The sequence below is a fragment of the Gorilla gorilla genome, chromosome 3, assembly GCF_029281585.2.
Source record: "Gorilla gorilla gorilla isolate KB3781 chromosome 3, NHGRI_mGorGor1-v2.1_pri, whole genome shotgun sequence".
In the NCBI taxonomy this organism is placed as follows: Eukaryota; Metazoa; Chordata; class Mammalia; order Primates; family Hominidae; genus Gorilla; species Gorilla gorilla.
Window position 1 is genome coordinate 121,329,408 of NC_073227.2, and position 18,251 is coordinate 121,347,658.

Genomic DNA, 18,251 nt, shown 5'->3' on the forward strand with positions numbered 1-18,251 from the left:
TCTCTATTTTGTTATTTTATCAGTTGCTCTAGGGTTTATACTGTTCATTTTTATGATAATCCATTCTCCTTTCAAGTGACATTAAAACACCCTCTGCATGGTATAAGAATTTTGCCATCTATTTTAATTGCTTCCCTCCTGAGCTTTGTGCTATTTTTGCGTTACAATTTAGATATATTTTAATCTCTAACTTTGTTGTTGTTGTTTAAACAGTCTATAGTCTCATGAAGACATTTCAATAATTAGAAAAAAAAACCCTGTGTATTGACTCTTGCAGTTACTTTGTGAGACAATTCTTAATGTGTTTGACAAGTTTTTGGAGATCTTGTGAGCAAAGACACTGACAGCTTTTGTTTCAGGTTTTATTTCCTAATATTTGTGTAGTGAATAGCCTAGAATGATTAAGATAGTGTCTACTTCTGGGACAGAGGACAAAAGATTTTGTTGTCTCTTATGCTGAAGATGATGCCTTCCATTCTGGCAAAGTTTAGACAGATTTGCTTACATTTCATTATATATAGAAATGTGCATTGTACTATATTCAGGGTCTTTTAGTTGTGACACAAGGATCAATGTATATAATCCATCTGGATCAGCTTACTTCACCCCATGGGACATGGGAGGTAAAAAGACTCAGCATGAACATGAAGCTCATACTGTCTGCTGTGTTATGACTTATAAAATTATTTGTCTCTGATCTAGGAACTCTGAATCTTCTGCCAGCACTCATGAAACTGTGGAAGGTTAACTTCTTAACTTGCAGGCAGGGTAAAATCTCAGACCATCCACAATTTCTTATAATTACTGTTTCTGGGGCTCTTTCATTATGTTGATCCAGATTTTCCTCTGACATCATTTTCCTTCTGCCTGAAGGATTTCCTTTAGAATTTCTTGTAGTGTGTGGGACTACATGTAATAAGTTCTTTCAGCTTTTGTATGTTAGAAAATGTATTAATTTTGCCTTTATTTCTTATAGAAATATTTCCTGAATGTAGGATTTTAGGTGGTCTTCTTTTTTTAAATTTCAGTCCTTTAAAATGTTCTTCCACTGTCTCCTTACCTATATTGTTTCCTACAGGAAATGTTCTGTTATTACCTTTGTTCTATGCATGATGTGTCTTTTTCTTTGGCCTCTTTCCAGATTTTCTCTTTATCATTAGTTTGGAGAAATTTAGTTTTGTGTTTTGGTGTAGTTTACTTTATGATTTTATGCTCGGGGCTAAGCTTCTTTCATATATAAATTTATAATTTTCATCAAATTTAGAAGTGTTTAAACCATTATTTCCTCAAAGATTTTTACCGTCCTCCACTCTTCATTTTTCTTTGTAGACTCTCTATATATTGAGTCTCTTGAATTATCCCAACACTCACAGATTTGTTTTTATGTTTTTCTTTAAATTATTTCCTTTTGGGTAATTTCTATTATTATGATTTCAAGATAGCTAATCTTTTCTTCTGTAATGTGCAATTTTTTATTAATCTCATTTAATGTATTTTTTCATCTCACCATTGTAATTTCCATTTCTAAAGCTTTGAATTGAGGTTCTTTTATTTTTATATTTTTATTTACATGTTTCATACCACTATTTAACTTTCAATTATCTGGAATCAGACCAGGACTAAAATGAAGGATGAGACATATCATCTAGGTTCCAAAATTTAAGAAGGCACTCACTCTCAGGGATGCCCAAGTGCTAATTTTGCTCTGTTTGCAATACAGATTGAATAACACTTTTAATGTCCATATCTGCCAGTTTTTACATCTGTGTGAGCTATGGGTCCATTTCAGTTAATTGATTGATTGATTTTTCTCTTTGTAGGTCATATTTTCCTCCATTTTCATAATGCTTGATAATTCCTATTGAATGCCAGACTTTGTGAATTTTACCTATTTAGGTAGTGGATAATTTTATACTTCCATAAATATTCTTAAACTTTGTTTTAGAATGCAGTTAATTTCCTTGGAAGCAGTATTATCCTTTCAGGTTTTACTTTTGAGATGGGATACAGGGGACTGGAGCAGGGCTAAGAAGTGAGCCAATTATTTGCCACTCATGAGGCAAGGCCATTTGATATGGTTTGGGTCTGTGTCCCCACCCAAATACCATGTTGAATTGTAATATCCAGTGTTGGGGGAGGGACATGTTGAGAGGTGATTGGATCATGGGGATGATTTCCCCCTTGCTGTTCTCATGATAGTGAGTGAGTTCTCAGGAAATCTGATGGTTTAAAAGTGTGTAGCAATTCCTCCTTGCTCTCTCTCTCTCCTGCTCTGCCATGGTATAAAGTGTTTGCTTCCCCTTTGCCTTCTGCCATAAATGTAAGTTTCCTGAGGCCTCCCAGTCGTGCTTCCTGTTAAGCCTGCAGAATTCCAAGTCAATTAAACCTCTTTTCCTCGTAAATTATCCAGTCTCGGGTAGCTCTTTATAGCAGTGTGAAAATGGATTAATACAGAAAATTGGTATTGGGAATGGGGCACTGCTATAAAGATATCTGAAAATGTAGAAGCAACTTTGGAACTGGGTAATGGGCAGAGGTTGGAACAGTTTGGAGGACTTAGAAGACAGCAAGATGTGGGAAAGTTTGGAACTTCCTAGACACTTGTTGAATGGTTTTGACCAAATTGCTAATAGTAATATGGACAATGAAGTCCAGGCTGAGGTGGTCTCTGATGGAGATGATAAACATCTTGGGAAGTGGAGTAAAGGTCACTCTTGCCATGCTTTAGTAAAGAGACTGGTAGCATTTTGCCCCTGCCCTAGAGATCTGTGGAACTTTGACCTTAAGAGAGATGATTCAGGTATCTCGCAGAAGAAATTTCTAAGCAGCAAAGCATTTAAGATGTGATCTGGCTGTTTCTGAAAGTGTGTGCTCATATGCATGAACAAAAAGAGTTATAAAACTGGAACTTATATTTAAAAGGTAAGCAGAGCATAAAAGTTTGGAAAATTTGCAGCTTGACCATGTAGTAGAAAATAAAAACTCATTTTCTGGAGAGAAATTCAAGTTGGCTAAAGAAATTTGCATAAGTAATGAGGAGCCAAATGTTAATAGCCAAGACAAAAAAAAATTTCTCCAGGGCACTTCAGAAACCTTCACATCAGCCCCTCCCATCACAGGCCTGGAGACCTAAGAAGGAAAAATGGTTTCATGGGCCAGGCCCAGGGCCCAGCTGCTCTGTGCAGCATTGGAACATAGCACCCTGTATCCCAGAAGATCCAGCTCCAGCTGTGGCTAAAAGTGGTCATGGTACAGCTTGGGCTATTGCTTCAGAGAGTGAAAGCCGTAATCCTCAGCATCTTCAATGTGGTGTTGGGCCTGCAGGTGTGCAGAAGGCAAGAGCTGAGGTTTGGGAACCCCCACCTAGATTTCAGAGGATGTATGAAAATGACTGGATGTCTAGTCAGAAGTCTGCTGCAGGGTCAGAGTCCTCATAGAGAACCTCTAATAGGGCAGTGCAGAGGGAAAATGTGGGGTTGGAGCCCCCACACAGAGTCACCTCTGGGGCACTAGCTAGTGGAGCTGTGAGAAAAGAGCCACCAGTCCTCCAGACCCCAGAATGGTAGACCCACTGTGTGGGACAGCTCTCACTGTGTGCCTGGAGAAGCCACAGGTACTCAACACTAGCCTGTGAAAGCAGACACAGAGGCTGCTTTCCCTGCAAAGCCACAGGAGCAGAGCTGCTCAAGGCCTTGGGAGCCCACCCCTTGCATCACTGAGCCCTGGATGTCAATGAGAAATGGAGTGGAGTCAAAGGAGATTATTTTGGAGGCTTAAGATTTACTCATAGACCTGCTGGGTTTTGGACTTGCATGGGACCTGTAGCCCCTTTGTTTCTGCCAATTTCTCCTATTTGGAATGGGAGCTTTTATCCATTGCCCATAACCGTATCCTCATTGTATCTTGGAAGCAACTAACTTGTTTTGATTTTACAGTCTCACAGGTGGAAGGGACTTTCCTTGTCTCAGATGAGACTTTGGCCTTGGACTTTTGAGTTAATGCTGGAATGAGTTAAGACTTGAGAAGACTGTTGGGAAGCCATGATTGTGTTTTAAAATGTGAGAAGCACATGAGATTTTGGAGGGGCCACGGGCAGAATGATTTGGTTTGGGTCTGGGTCCCCACCCAAATCTCATGTTGAATTGTAATTCAACAATTGCAATTGTTGAATTGTAACTGTTAATTACAATTCAATTGTAATTGTTGGGGGAGGGACCTGGTGGGAGGTGATTCCATCATGGGGGCAGTCTCCCCTTTGCTGTTCTCTTGGTAGTGAGTTCTTATGAGATCTGATGGTTTAAAAGTGTGTGCCACTTCCCCCTCTCTCTCTTTCTTGCTTCACCATGGTAAGACATACTTGCCTCCTCTTCACCTTCTGCCATGATTCTACGTTTCCTGAGCTTTCCTAGTAATTCTTCCTGTTAAGCCTGTGAAACTGTGAGTAAATTAAACCTTTTTTTCTTCATAAATTACCCAGTTTCAGGTAGTTAGTTATAGCAGTATGAGAAGGGACTAATACACCATTTGTGTACTGTACTCAGTGCTCATGAATATTGAGTTTTGCCTCCCTGTGCCAGGGCCTGGATACTCTCCCAAGGTAATAAATGGGGGCAAATGTAGAATCTTTTCTGTCCTCTCTCAGAGATCACGGTCCTTTATTGCCCCCTGTTCAGTTTATTTTAAATGATTGTTTTGGCCAGGTGCAGTGGCTTACGCCTGTAATCCCAGCACTTTGGGAGGCTGAGGCAGGTAGATCATGAGGTCAGGAGTTCAAGACCAGCCTGACCAACATGGTGAAACCCAGTCTTTACTAAAAATACAAAAATTAGCCAGGTATGGTGGTGCACACCAGTAATCCCAGCTACTCAGAAGGCTGAGGCAGGAGGATCGCTTGAACTTGGGAGGCAGAGGTTGCAGTGAGCCGAGATCACACCACTACACTTCAGCCTGGGTGACAGAGTGAGACTCCGTCTCAATAAATAAATAAATAAATTATTAATTAATTAATTAATTGTTTGTTTTATATGTTTTGTTTATTGTTTTCGATTACTTTAGGCAGGAGGATACAATCAAAACTTGTAACTCCATATTGGCTGAAGGCAAAATATCAAACACCTGAATTTTGAAAGTGCATAACTTTTGACATAGCTACTCAGAGGAAATTACGTCATCAAAATATGCCCACAGGAGGGCCTGGTTGTATGTACAAAGATGTTTCCTACAGTAATAATTATAACATAATTAAAATTACATCATATATTATATCAGAGGAATATAATTATATTTAAAATAGAGAAAAATTGGAAACCAAATTATAACATTTGGTCATTTGTTAGACCAAAGGTATAAATAACAATAAGGTATTAAAACATTTACAAGTATATGCCAAATGATTTAATACTAGGCATTTATTAGGAAGGAATATATTAACATATTTGTTAACAGAGAAGAGATCATGAATATTTTTGAGAGAAAAAGCACCTTATAGAAAGACTGGCACATATAATATATGTCTATTTTATAATGTTATTTATATGTACATGTATATAACTTGTTTCCAAGAGAAAAAGTCTAGAAGGTTATAGCAAAACCACCTTATCTCTTTTGGATAACAGTATATCTTCATTTTAAAAATCTTATTTATTTTATTTATACTTTTGACCATTTCTCATCAATATATGTCTTATACATATGTCTTATATAGTCATGTATCATGCAATGTTTGGTAAAATTTCATTTTGGAAAAAAAAAAAACTCTTGAACTTACAAAAAAGTTGGAAGAATAATACAAGAGACTCCTAAATAGCTTTCACCTTATTTTACCAATTTTAACACTTTTCCACAAAAAGCAAATGGCAAATATTATTGTGAAATATTTTAGTCACACAGGCACTTCGTTTCTTTCTTTTTTTTTTTTTTGAGACAGAGTCTTGCTCTGTCACCAGGCTGGAGTACAGTGGCGTGATCTCAGCTCACTGCAACCTCCACCTCCAGGGTTCAAGCGATTCCCCTGCTTCAGCCTCCTGAGTAGCTGGGACTACAGGTGTGCACCACCACGCCTGGCTAATGTTTTGTATTTTAGTAGAGATGGGGTTTTACCATGTTTGTCAGGATGGTCTCATTCTCTGACCTTGTGATCCACCCACCTCGGCCTCCAAGAGTGCTGGGATTACAGGTGTGAGTCACTGCACCTTTTTTTTTTTTTTTTGGAGACACTTGCTCTGTCACCAGGCTGGAGTGAAACAGTGTGATCATTCAAAGTCTCCTGGGCTCAAGAGATCCTCCCACCTCAGCTTCCTGAGTAGCTAGGATTGCAGGCCTGTGCCATATGCCTGGCTAATTATTTTTAATTTTTTTGTAGAGATGGGATCTGGCTGTGGAGCCCAGGCTGGTCTTAAACTCCTGACCTCAAGCTATCCTCCTGCCTCAGCCTCCGAAAGTAGGAATTATAGGCAGGAGCCATCATGCCCAGCCCTCACATAGGTACTTTTAAACTTGGTCCCAGAGGCACAGACTACCAACCTTATTTATATCATTTAATTACAAATGCTTGCTACTGACCAGAATATGTCCAAGGTAAGGTGTAGAATAATAAAAGTAAACCCATCTCCGTTATTCAGGAAAAAACAGCATTATACTGTGCTGCTGATGGGTTGGAATACACTATTCAAATACAAATAACAGCATAACTCTTACATATAAAAATAGTTCCTGCATGTTCCTTTGGCAAAGCCTATTGGGATCAATCTGTTTGTTCTGTCTATAGCTTCCTGCCTGTTTCCTTCATCATAGTATCAATTCCTCTTCAAACAACATAAGGCCATGGGACCATGGGGCTTATGCAGAAAGAAAAGAAAGCCGTGAGGACCAAAATATTTGATTTGGATGTCTCCAGGGTATTTCCTAAGCTGGATAAAATGAATCAAGATAAATTATTTGGGGACTGGATCTCATCCTCAGACCAATTTTATAAGAAAGTTGAATAGAAATAGATTTCTGTCTGCTTATTTTTTTTTCTCTCTTGGAGACTTGAATCCTGATGCTTTTGCTCATCTTCAGGAAACTTTTGCTCATCATCAGGAAAAACAGACTCAAAATGCCATTTGTAGTCCATGCCTTTGGTCTCTGAAACATCCCTTCAACCTCTGCACTTCTGTTTCAGTGCAGCTGTGGTGGGCAGTTTCCTTTGCTCACACTCATCTTAGTTTCAGGCCCCAAGCCCCAGCAGAGTATCTTTCTTCATTCTGTACTGGGTCCTTAGACACAGAAGGAGCTCTTGTGGCCCACATGCCGGCACAGTGCGGGAATCTGGAAGAGTTTATGCCCCAGTGAGCAGCCCTCAACCAATGGGAGTGGATGGATAAATTCTACCATTTCTTCTTTCAAGGGTGCAGTTCTAGGGGGAATCTGTACTTTTCAAGCACATGAATGATGATTTCCACCCCACCTTCTCTGTTCCCTCACTCCTGCTTCTTAGGATAAACTGCAAGCATCCAAAGCTTTGTATCAGCCTCTGCTTCTGTAAAACTGAAACTAAAATATCTTTCACTCTGTTGCTATATTTAATAACTTATTTACTGAAGGTAACTAAATTTAACTCTACTTGCTTTATCAAATGCCCACAAGAGCAAGGACTCTGCATAATTTATCCACCATTTGTTCCCAGAGCCCAGTATAATGATTAGAGCAAGAAAGTCTGGGCCTTAAAAAAAAAAAAAAAAAAAAGAAAAATGAAATAGCAGAAAATTCCTTTCTTATGCATAATTTTTTAAAATAACATGTACTTCTTTCAGAATTGTATAAATACCACTCAAAAATCCTTAATTCACCTTGTTTGATTTCATAACAACTACAGTTAAGGCTAAAAAAAAATGAACAGGCAGGAGAACTTTGTCAAATTATCAGTATGGAATCCATTAAAATCTAATTGTTCCTGTCATACTCAGACTCTTTCAAGAAATTCAGTAAGATTATGTTCTCATGTGGCTAGAGAAATAGCATGAACTAAGTAAAATTCTCTTATTCTGGGATTCCTTAATGGTTTGTCCTATCAACATACCTACCACGACATGCATTTTGTTATTGCCTCTTGGCTATCTGTCTTCCTATAAACTGTACACACTCTAAGGGTAGCAACCATGTTTGTCTTATTTGCTCCATAATCAAAAGTGCGTAGCTTCAATCCTGGAACTTGGTAAATCTCTATAGTTATTCACTGAATTAATAAATAAAAGCATCTTTTCCATTCCTTGCAAGGTGTGTTTCTTCTGCGCCTAATTAAGGTCAGTATAAAATGAGACAGGAGGATGAGAGAAGAGACAAGAGAGAGGAAAGGAGGGGAGAAAACAAAAGGGGAGGGGAGAAAACAAAAGGCGGGGGAGAAAAAAAGATTGGGAGATAGGAGTAGAGAGGAAGGGAAAGGAAGTGAGAAAAGACAAGGGGAGAGTAGTTCCTCATTAAGCAGCTTCTCCCAATTACTGTTGAATGTGAGAGTAGAATAGATTTACTGAGCTAAGGAAATTGTTGTTCAAACTGAACAATTTAGGAGACATTTCAAAGGATACTATATTTAAAAAAGAAGTCTTAATACACACTTAACTGCCTTCTCATCTTTACTACTGTCTGAATATTTAGCAAGTACAGTTGGTATGTTTACACAGGCATCTCACTTATATTTATAAACATATCTAAAGAGATGTGGCTTGTGCTGTCTCTTTTTCACACCTTAAGAATATAAAATAGTGTGTTTCCAATCTGGTCCTGTAGGGCTAAATGTTGCTAAAACAACTAGTTGACTGGATCATTAGCAATTCTTAAACTTAACATGTAAATAACCATAGCTAGTTAACGCCTAGACCATATCATTTTTCCTGTTTAACCTGGTTTCTTCCTAAAGTCTGATGAAGGCATTACTTCCTCTATAGTTTCTCATTCCCTTTATTTAAAATGTCTCTAGTGCTCCTTTGCTCAGGTTTGGCCTGAGAATCATGAGAATTCTATAGATTATTTTCTCAAGTATCAGCAAGCTAGAGATTCAGGTCTGCTTTTTTTAACTCTAAAGTTAAAATTTCTTGGTAACTTCTACTGTGAAATAATGGGGACCCTCCTAATTGGGCCAAATATCAAGAAGTAATTTAAGTTCAGCCTCTTTAATTCAAGTATTATTTCTCAGTTCATCATTTTCCAACCCTATCAAGTGACTTGGGGCGTGATTGCTACTTTCTTTGCCCAATGAAATATAAATACTATATTTAGCATTCCTCTGTAGATATAAACATTGTACAGCATATCCTTTTCCATCTAGGACGACTCTTGCTGCGTGTATGTGTATGTGTGTTTGGGTGGGGATATGTGAAGTGAGAGGGGCATTAACAGAAGTTAAGGGCATCTTTCAGAGTCCAACAGCCCATCTAGTGTCTCCTACCCCGCTGCTGATGCCTTTTGGTGACTTCTACAAGCTGATAATTGTTTTCTTAGTTGTACATTCACTTCACAGTAGAAGTCCCTGGTGTTCTGGGCTTTTCAGCTGCTCATAAGCTACCAGTTGCCATTCTGATCTTCAGGTAAACGCTCTATATTTTGAACTTGTTATCCATTTTTATGCTTTCTTTTTGACTGGATTCTGTATTTCATTCCGTAATTCCCAGACTGCTGTTAATTTTGTATAGCATTTCTCTGTCTCATTTCATTCTTTCTTCTAATGTTTGATAAGCAGGCCATTGGACACCCACCATTGCCTTCTTTCACAGAGGATTCCCATCTGCTAGAAAATTCCATTTATTACACTGTAGTCCCCCTCACTCACTTCTGGCTAGATCCAAATTCAAGTTCCTAAGGAATGAATTGTAAATTATGTTTAGTATATCATATATTTCCCATATGATAGTAGAGGCTAGTTGTGATTCATTCATTCATTCAACAGATATGTATTAAGCACCTAGTTGGAGGAAGAACCTGGGTGTTCTTTAAATAGCTTGCATGTTAATGTGCATACTCAACTCTGGCAACCATCTTGATTTCATATGACATGAGATCAACTAAAATAAAATTTGATTGGAGTGTTACTTGAAAACTCTTAGTAGCTAAATAAAAAAAGTAATGTTTATCTCTATTGGAATAGAAGCAGCAATGGTTCACTGGGAAAGATGGGAGTCATAAAATCCCTTTTAAAATACACTGGGCCAACTGGAGAAAGGTAATTTCAGGGAATAACATTGAAAAACTGTAAGAAGGCAAAAAGAAAGTCTGTGATTTAGGATGCAGGTAAGGGGGAGAGAAGATGGTGGAGCAGACTGACAGTGATGGCCAAAAGGCTGTACTTGAATAGGATAGAGCTGCCAAGTCCTGATAAATGTTAAAGAGGCAGACCAGGAGATTGCTTCAAACTCTGTTTGGTAACAGCAGTAATTTGTTCTTCCAGGGTTCAGATTAAACAATACTTACCTAAGAGAAGAAGCTGTGGCTTCTGACTGGAGATTTTGGCTAGGAATTTGCACTTTTTCAATTTTCATTTCTAAAGAAGTATTCTACTTTGCTGCCAAAATGGTTTGCTCCAGTCTTTCCCTCAATAAGCAGTGAGCTAGAAAGCAAAGTCTTAGACCTGGCATCCCATTTTCATTATTTCTCTGAGTGTCTTCAGATAACTGAGCGACCAAACTTTTTCATCATTAAAATGGAGCCTAGTCACAGTTGGTCATATGAGCAATTCTGCTTCTGAAGTATTTTGTTTGTAATTGTACTCACAATGGCTTTGGGCAAAATTGTTTGGCTGTATTGAATAATAAAAATGCAGGAATTAATATACAGATATTATAAATAAACAAAATTAGAATGACAAAAGAAAATAAAATTATGCCAGATAGCTTAAGGTTGCAAGCAGGTGATAGAAAGTGTGCCTCTGCTGGGTGCAATCCCAGCACTTTGGGAGACTGAGGCGGGCGGCACAAGGTCAGGAGATTGAGACCATCCTGGCTAACACTGTGAAACCCCGTCTCTACTAAAAAAATACAAAAAATGAGCTGGGCATGGTGGCGGGCACCTGTAGTCCCAGCTACTTGGGAGGCAGAGGTGGGAGAATGGTATGAACCCGGGAGGCAGAGCTTGCAGTGAGCCCAGATCGCATCATTGCACTCCAGCCTGGGTGACAGAGCGAGATTCTGTCTCAAAAAAAAAAAAAAAAGAAAGAAAGAAAGTGTGACTCTCGGATGTCTCTTTCCCGTCAGGGCTGCATGTGGCACAGCTGTGGGGAGGATGGATTGGAATGACTCAAGGAAACTGGCCTCCAGAACCCAAAGGAAAATAAAAGTGTCAGAAGATTTGAGGAGAAACATCTGGAAGCAAGAACAATGAACTTAGTGTTTTCAGGTGACTTTCTATGTGCAGTAGTATAATTAATTTTTCTCTACTACCTTTTTTTAAGAGCTGAAAAACCTGAGGAAATTGCTTTAATTGTTATAGTCGTAAAACAAGTCATAGATGAGAAGCTGGACCTATGTGCTAAATTAAACACAGCAACATTCTATCCTTTTTTTAGCTACTATATTTATGACCTAAGTGGCTCATTTTACACATAATATCTACTCCATGCAAAAAGCTTTGGTAATAGGAGGTCAAAAACATTTGTTATGAAATTAATTAGCCACCTTCTATGCTGGTTCCCCAAAGTATCAGCTATGCCTTAGGACATACTCTGAGAAGAGTTTAAAGTTAAAATGTTCTTTACAAGAAAAGAATACTGGAAAATAAATTAAAATTGAAGGGGGGAAAAAAGGGTTTCAGCGCAGATGACCTGGTTTGTGATGGAAAAAGAGGTCAGGTATAATGTAGCATTCCATTTCATTTTTAAAATGAAAAATGCCTACATATTGGCAGGAAAAGTCTGGTCTTCTGATTCAGCCAAGGAGGTCAGGTTAAAACTTTATTTTTTAAAGAAATAGATCGTATAACTGGTTGCTTGAAATTAATTGGAATTTGGTACAATTGGAGAACCATTTTCCCTGAAGACTCATTCCTCTTCAATTGAGCAAATGTCAGCATCAGACATTAAAATACTAATGTTTGTCTTCTAATTCTCAAAGACGTATTGTGTGTGTTTCCTGTGGACATGTATACATGAACTTTCCTAGGCTCGTGTAAATGATTCATACCAGGCTGTCTGTGATCATTGATCCCTTAAATGAAAGCAGCATTTTAGAAACTATTAGTGAACTAGAAAAAGAAAGAATGATTAGAACTGTAAGTGTAACCCTTTCAGATTCAATGTCTTCTTTTTAAAACAAATATTCTTTATCTGTTAGTATTTGGTTTTTATTAATTTCTTAACATTTAAATTTATATACATTAAAACTAGCTGTAGTTTCGGTGTACATTTCTGAGTTTTAACACATGTGTAGATTGATAGAACCACCACCACAACCAAGTAAAAGAATAGTTCCATCACACTCCAAAATTCCTTCATCCTTTCTCTTTGACCTTTACCCCCACCACAACTCCTGAGAATCATTTGCCCATGTAACCTGTCACAATAGCTTTGCCTTTTCCAGAATGTCATGAAAATGGAATCTTATACTAAGTAATCTTTCGAGAGTGACTTCTGTTTGGGTAAACTCTTCATCATGTTTCCACACATCTTGTGGTAGCTTTTGTTCTGGGCTGTCCTTTTGAGGCCATTTTCTATGATAGTTTCAAGGATGTTTGTTAAGATAGAGGTACTGTCTTCTTTTGAGGCAAACATTGGGCATAATTGCTGGAGCTCCTTTTATAAGGCTGGGGCGGTGCAGGGTGGGGGTTTCTTTCTCTTTTTCCTTTTTTTTTTTTTTTTCTGAGATGGAATCTCGCTCTGTCGCCCAGGCTAGAGTGCAATGGTGCCAACTAAACTCACTGCAACCACCACCTCCCAGCTTCAAGCGATTTTCCTGCCTCAGTCTCCTGAGTGGCTGGGATTTCAGGCACCTGCCACCACACCTGGCTAATTGTTTTTGCATTTTTAGTAGAGACAGGGTATCACCATGTTGGCCAGGTCAGTCTCAAATTCCTGACCTCAAGTGCTTCACCCGCTTCAGCCTCTCAAAATGCTGGGATTACAAGCATGAGCCACCGTGCCTGGCTGGCCAAGGCTATGGGTTGTCTTTTTTTTTTTTTTTTTTTTTTTTTGAGACGGACTCTCGCTCTGTCCCCCAGGCTGGAGTGCAGTGGTATGATCTTGGCTCACTGCAAGCTCTGCCTCCCGGGTTCACGCCATTCTCCTGCCTCAGCCTCTCGAGTAGCTGGGACTACAGGCGCCGGCCACCACGCCCGGCTAATTTTTTGTATTTTTAGTAGAGACGAGGTTTCACCATGTTAGCCAGGATGGTCTCGATCTCCTGACCTCGTGATCCGCCCGTCTCGACCTCCCCAAGTGCTGGGATTACAGGCGTGAGCCACCGTGCCTGGCCGGCTGTGGGTTTTCTAAGGTAGAGTTCCTCAGCTGTGACAAAAACTCATGTTCATCTGAGTCTGCCACTGCATTGTGCCCATGGGTTGGGGACTAGAGGCACTGACTGAATCATGAAGCACATGCTGGCTGCTGTGCTGTGAGTAATTAAGTTGTCTCTGACCCAGGAGTCTCTTGTTTTCTGTCAGCATCTATGACACTGTGGTAGGCAAAATTGTTAACTTTGAAGGAAGATAAAGCCTCAGACACTTCACAATTCTTAATACTTCCTCCACTTAACATAATGTGTTTTGAGGCATTAGGTTATTTTATGTAGCATTAGTGTATCAGTTTCCTAGGGCTGCTGTAACAAACTATCAAAGGTTGGGTGGCTTAAAACAACACAAATTCATTTTCTCAGGAGTCTGGTGACCGCAAGTCTGAAATTTAGGTGCCAACTGGGCTGTGCTCTCTCTTGACATCTTTTCTTGATTCTTCCTGCCTTCTGGTGGTTTGCCAGAAACCATTTGTGTTCCTTGACTGGCAGTTGCATAACTAAAATCTGTTTTCTTTGTCACATGGCATTCTTCCTATGTATGTGTCTATTTTCATATGGCTCCTTTTATATGGACACCAGTCATATTGAATTAGGAAGCCACCCTATTCCAGTATGACCTCTTCTTAACTAATTACATTTTCAATGGCCCTATTTCTAAATGAGGTCACTTTGTGAGGTACTGGGGGTGGGGACTTCAACATACCTTTTTATGGGGGGGGCACAATTCAACCCATAAAAAGTATTGTTATTTTGTTATTGCTAACTGCTATTCCATTGGATAGATGTACTACAGTGTGTTTATCCATTTGTCTGTTGAAGAACATTTGTGTTATTTCCAGACTGGTAATTATGAGTGATGTAGCTAAATATTTGTATACAAGTTTTTGTGTGAACATAAGTATTTATTTCTGTAAGGTAACTATCTAGGAGTGGGATTGCTGGGTCATATAGTAACTTTATCTGAAACTGTTTTCTAGAGTAGCTGTATCATTTTTGGATTACCACCAGGAATATATAAGAGTTGTAGTTGCTCTGCATTCTCTCTCTTTTTTTTTTTTTTTTTTTTTTTTTTGAGACAGAGTCTTGCTCTGTCGCCCAGGCTGGAGTTCAATGGCGCAATCTCAGCTCACTGCAAGCTCCGCCTCCTGGGTTCATGCCATTCTCCTGCCTCAGCCTCCCAAGCAGCTGGGACTACAGGTGCCTGCCACCACGTCCGGCTAATTTTTTGTATTTTCAGTAGAGGTGGGGTTTCACCGTGTTAGCCAGGATGGTCTCGATCTCCTGACATTGTGATCCGCCCACCTGGGCCTCCCAAAGTGCTGGGATTACAGGCGTGAGCCACTGCGCCCGGCCCCTGCATTTTCTTAAACACTTGATGTTATCAGGTTTTTTGTGTGTAGGTTTCTTTTTTCCTACTCAAATAGATGTGTAGTGGTATCTCATTGTGGCTTTAATTTGCATTTCCCTACTAACTAATGATACTGAGCCTCTTTTCATATGCTTGTCATCTATATACGTTGTCTGGTATGTTTGTTCAATCTTTTGCACATTTTAAAATTTGTTATTAAACTTGGAGAGATTTGTATATATTCTGTATACAAATTGATAGACATGTGATTCGAACACATTTTCTTTCAGACAATTGTTTGTTCTTTCATTTTCTTAACACTTCCTTTTACAAAGGAAAAAATTATAATTTTGATGTGGTCTAATTTATCTTTTTTTTTCCATTCTGGTTTATGCTTTTGGTGTCATTTATGTGAACTCTTTGCCTAATCCTAGGTCACAAAGATATTGTTCTATGCTTTTATCTAAAGATTTTATACTTAGTATTTTAGATTTTGTAAATCCATGTTCCATTTTGAGTTAATTTTTGTATAAGGTATGAGGTAGAGGTCAAATTCCTTTTCTCTGCCAATGGATCTCCAATTGTCTACCACTAATTTGCTGAAAAGTTATCTATTCACCATTGAAATATCTTTGTACATTTCTCAATTGACCATTTGTGAGTCTATCTCTGGACCTTCTGCTCTGTTCCACAAATTTATGTCTCCATCCTTCCATCAATACCACATTTTTTATTACTATAGATTTGGAGTAAATTTTAAAACTGGCTAATGTGAATCTTCCAACTTTGTTGGACTTCGAAAAACATTTTGGCTATTCTAGTTCTTTAATCTTTCTACAATACATAGATTTTAGAATCAGTTTGTCTATATCTACAAGGAAAACTTGCCAGGGTTTTGATTGGGATTGCATTAAATCTAGACAGCCAATTCATTTGAGAATTGACATCTTAGCTACAGTAAGTCTTCCAATCTACTGAGCTCTAATGAACTCAGTGTCTTTCTATTTTGTAGGTTTTCTTTGATTTTTTTATCAGCATCTTGTAATTTTATAATTTTTGTTTTCAATTGTATACATATCTTAAAAAACTTGAGGAAAAAAAGCCTATTATTTTTACCTACTTACTGTTATCTCTTCAAAATTCACTTAGTAATTCCCCCCTTGTTGTTTCTACCACTTTAAAATTACAAAGTCATAAACTTTGTCCAGTCCTTATTAGACTCTTACATGGAAAGATTCACCTTAACTAAAATAAATATATCATAAGTGGCCAGGCGCAGTAGCTCACGCCTGTAATCCTAGCACTTTGGGAGGCCGAGGCAGGCGGATCACGAGGTCAGGAAATCGAGACCATCCTGGCTAATACAGTGAAACCCCGTCTCTACTAAAAATACAAAAAAAATTAGCCACGCGTGGTGGCAGGCACCTGTAGTCCCAGCTACTCGGGAGGCTGAGGCAGGAGAATGGCGTGAAACCTGGAGCGGAGGTTGCAGTGAGCTGAGATCACGCCACTGCACTCCAGCCTGGGAGACAGAGTGAGACTCCGTCTCAAAACAAAAAAAAAAAAAGAAAAACAAAAAGAAAGAAATATATCATAAGTATTATTCTTTTGTCCTCCCCATCTAGATTTACTATGCCTCTGTCAAGGTAGTGGTTACATTACTGTGGTAAGCAATGAATTCAGTTTTGTCTTATTTATAGGCTGCTTTGGTAGTATTTTCCAGTAGTCAAACAGTATTGCATGAGGAAGTGATGCCAGGAGCTGTGACCATCCTTTGCAACCACAAGGACGGAAGCCAATAGAAGAATAGTGTGAGAAGGATAGAAACAGCCTCAGTCCTTGGTGATGCTGTTGAGCCACCAAACTAACCTTGGGCCCTCGAAGTCGCAGATGTCCTTGTCTGGGAATTGTAAATGTCTCTGTGGTTTGAACCCAGTTAGGTATTTGGTTACTTGCAGCCGAAATACCTCCTGATACAAACACTGATTTGGCTCCATCTTAGCTTCTCATTCTCATCACTTTTTGTGCCCCACCCCTCCTTTGCTTTAACCAAGTGGTCAACATATCACTATTTTTCTGGATCTTTTCCTCTGCTCTCACTTTTTCCTCTCACACTGGAGCCCCCTCTATGCCTGCCCCCTCTGCAGCCTTTCCAGCTTTCCTCTAGGTAGGAAGATTCCAACCAAGTCAGCTTTGCCTAGGTTTTTCTGACTACACCTACCTTCTCAGCCGCCCACCACACTCACAGGTGCTCACACACGCATACACAATCTTCACCTACGGAATATCTGAAGCACTCATTTGACTCTGCATGCTGCTGAATACAACAATAACTGAAGTTTACTGAGTGCCTATTTTCTGCCAGGCACCACGCCTACTACTTTATTTGCATCATCCCTTTTGAAACCCATGAAAAGCTTATTAAGTAATTACTGTCATTGCCTTCATATCACCAGGGAGAAAATGAGATTTAAAGAGCTTAGTTTCTCAAGGTCACACAGACATCTAATAAGTATCAGAGCTATAAAAATTCCAACCCAGGCCTAACTGTAGGCCAGGACTGGTGTCAAGAACCCTATACAGAAGTGAGTATGTGTGGCACACACATTGATTTATTTTCACTGCCACTGCATATTGTGAGAGACTAGATTTTGTCTTGAATTTCACTGTACTCCTTTCTCTGACACAGGCCTATTAGAAATAGCTACACAATAATGCACCCAGTTGATCAGGTGGTAGTCCTCTCCCCAAGCACTCTCACGTGCTCCAGCTGTGGCCTTCCCCTCTCCATAAACACAGCTATCTTTATTAGCCTGTGACTAGCCCTGTCAGAACCATATGAGTTAAATTTTACTAAGATGTTAATAGCTGACAAAGGTTGGTGGTTTCCTTCTCTGATTTGTATCTTAAAAAAAAAAAAAAAGATTTTTAGAGAAGGTGCTTTTGAACTCAAAGGAATGACTCATGGTAAAACTTCCGGAAGGTAAACAGTGTTGAATATATATTCAAAAGGCATTTTGTGAGCAAATTCTGGCAAGCTGATGGTGATAATGGGTGTGGTTGTTATGGTAAGGTGGGGTGGTGTGAAATAAGCAATCTTTTCAATATGAAAGCATTCCATTCTCTTCAAGGCACAGGCAACTTTTTTCATTGATTCTTCACCAGGAATCTCCAGATACTCCACCACCACTTATCTCCTTTTTCTGGGTGAAGTCTAATACACTAAAACAACAACAACAACAACAAAACCACTGCTTTCTTCTCATAACCTTTTTAGTTGCGAGTGTTGTATTACATACTTAAATAATTCCCACATTTTTGTGTAAATTCATATCCATTAAACAACTATAAATGAAAATTAATCATGCATAATCTTGTGTAACAGCCGTGTTAAGCAGTAAAATATTTGCCTGTGCTAGAAAATCTGTAGAAAT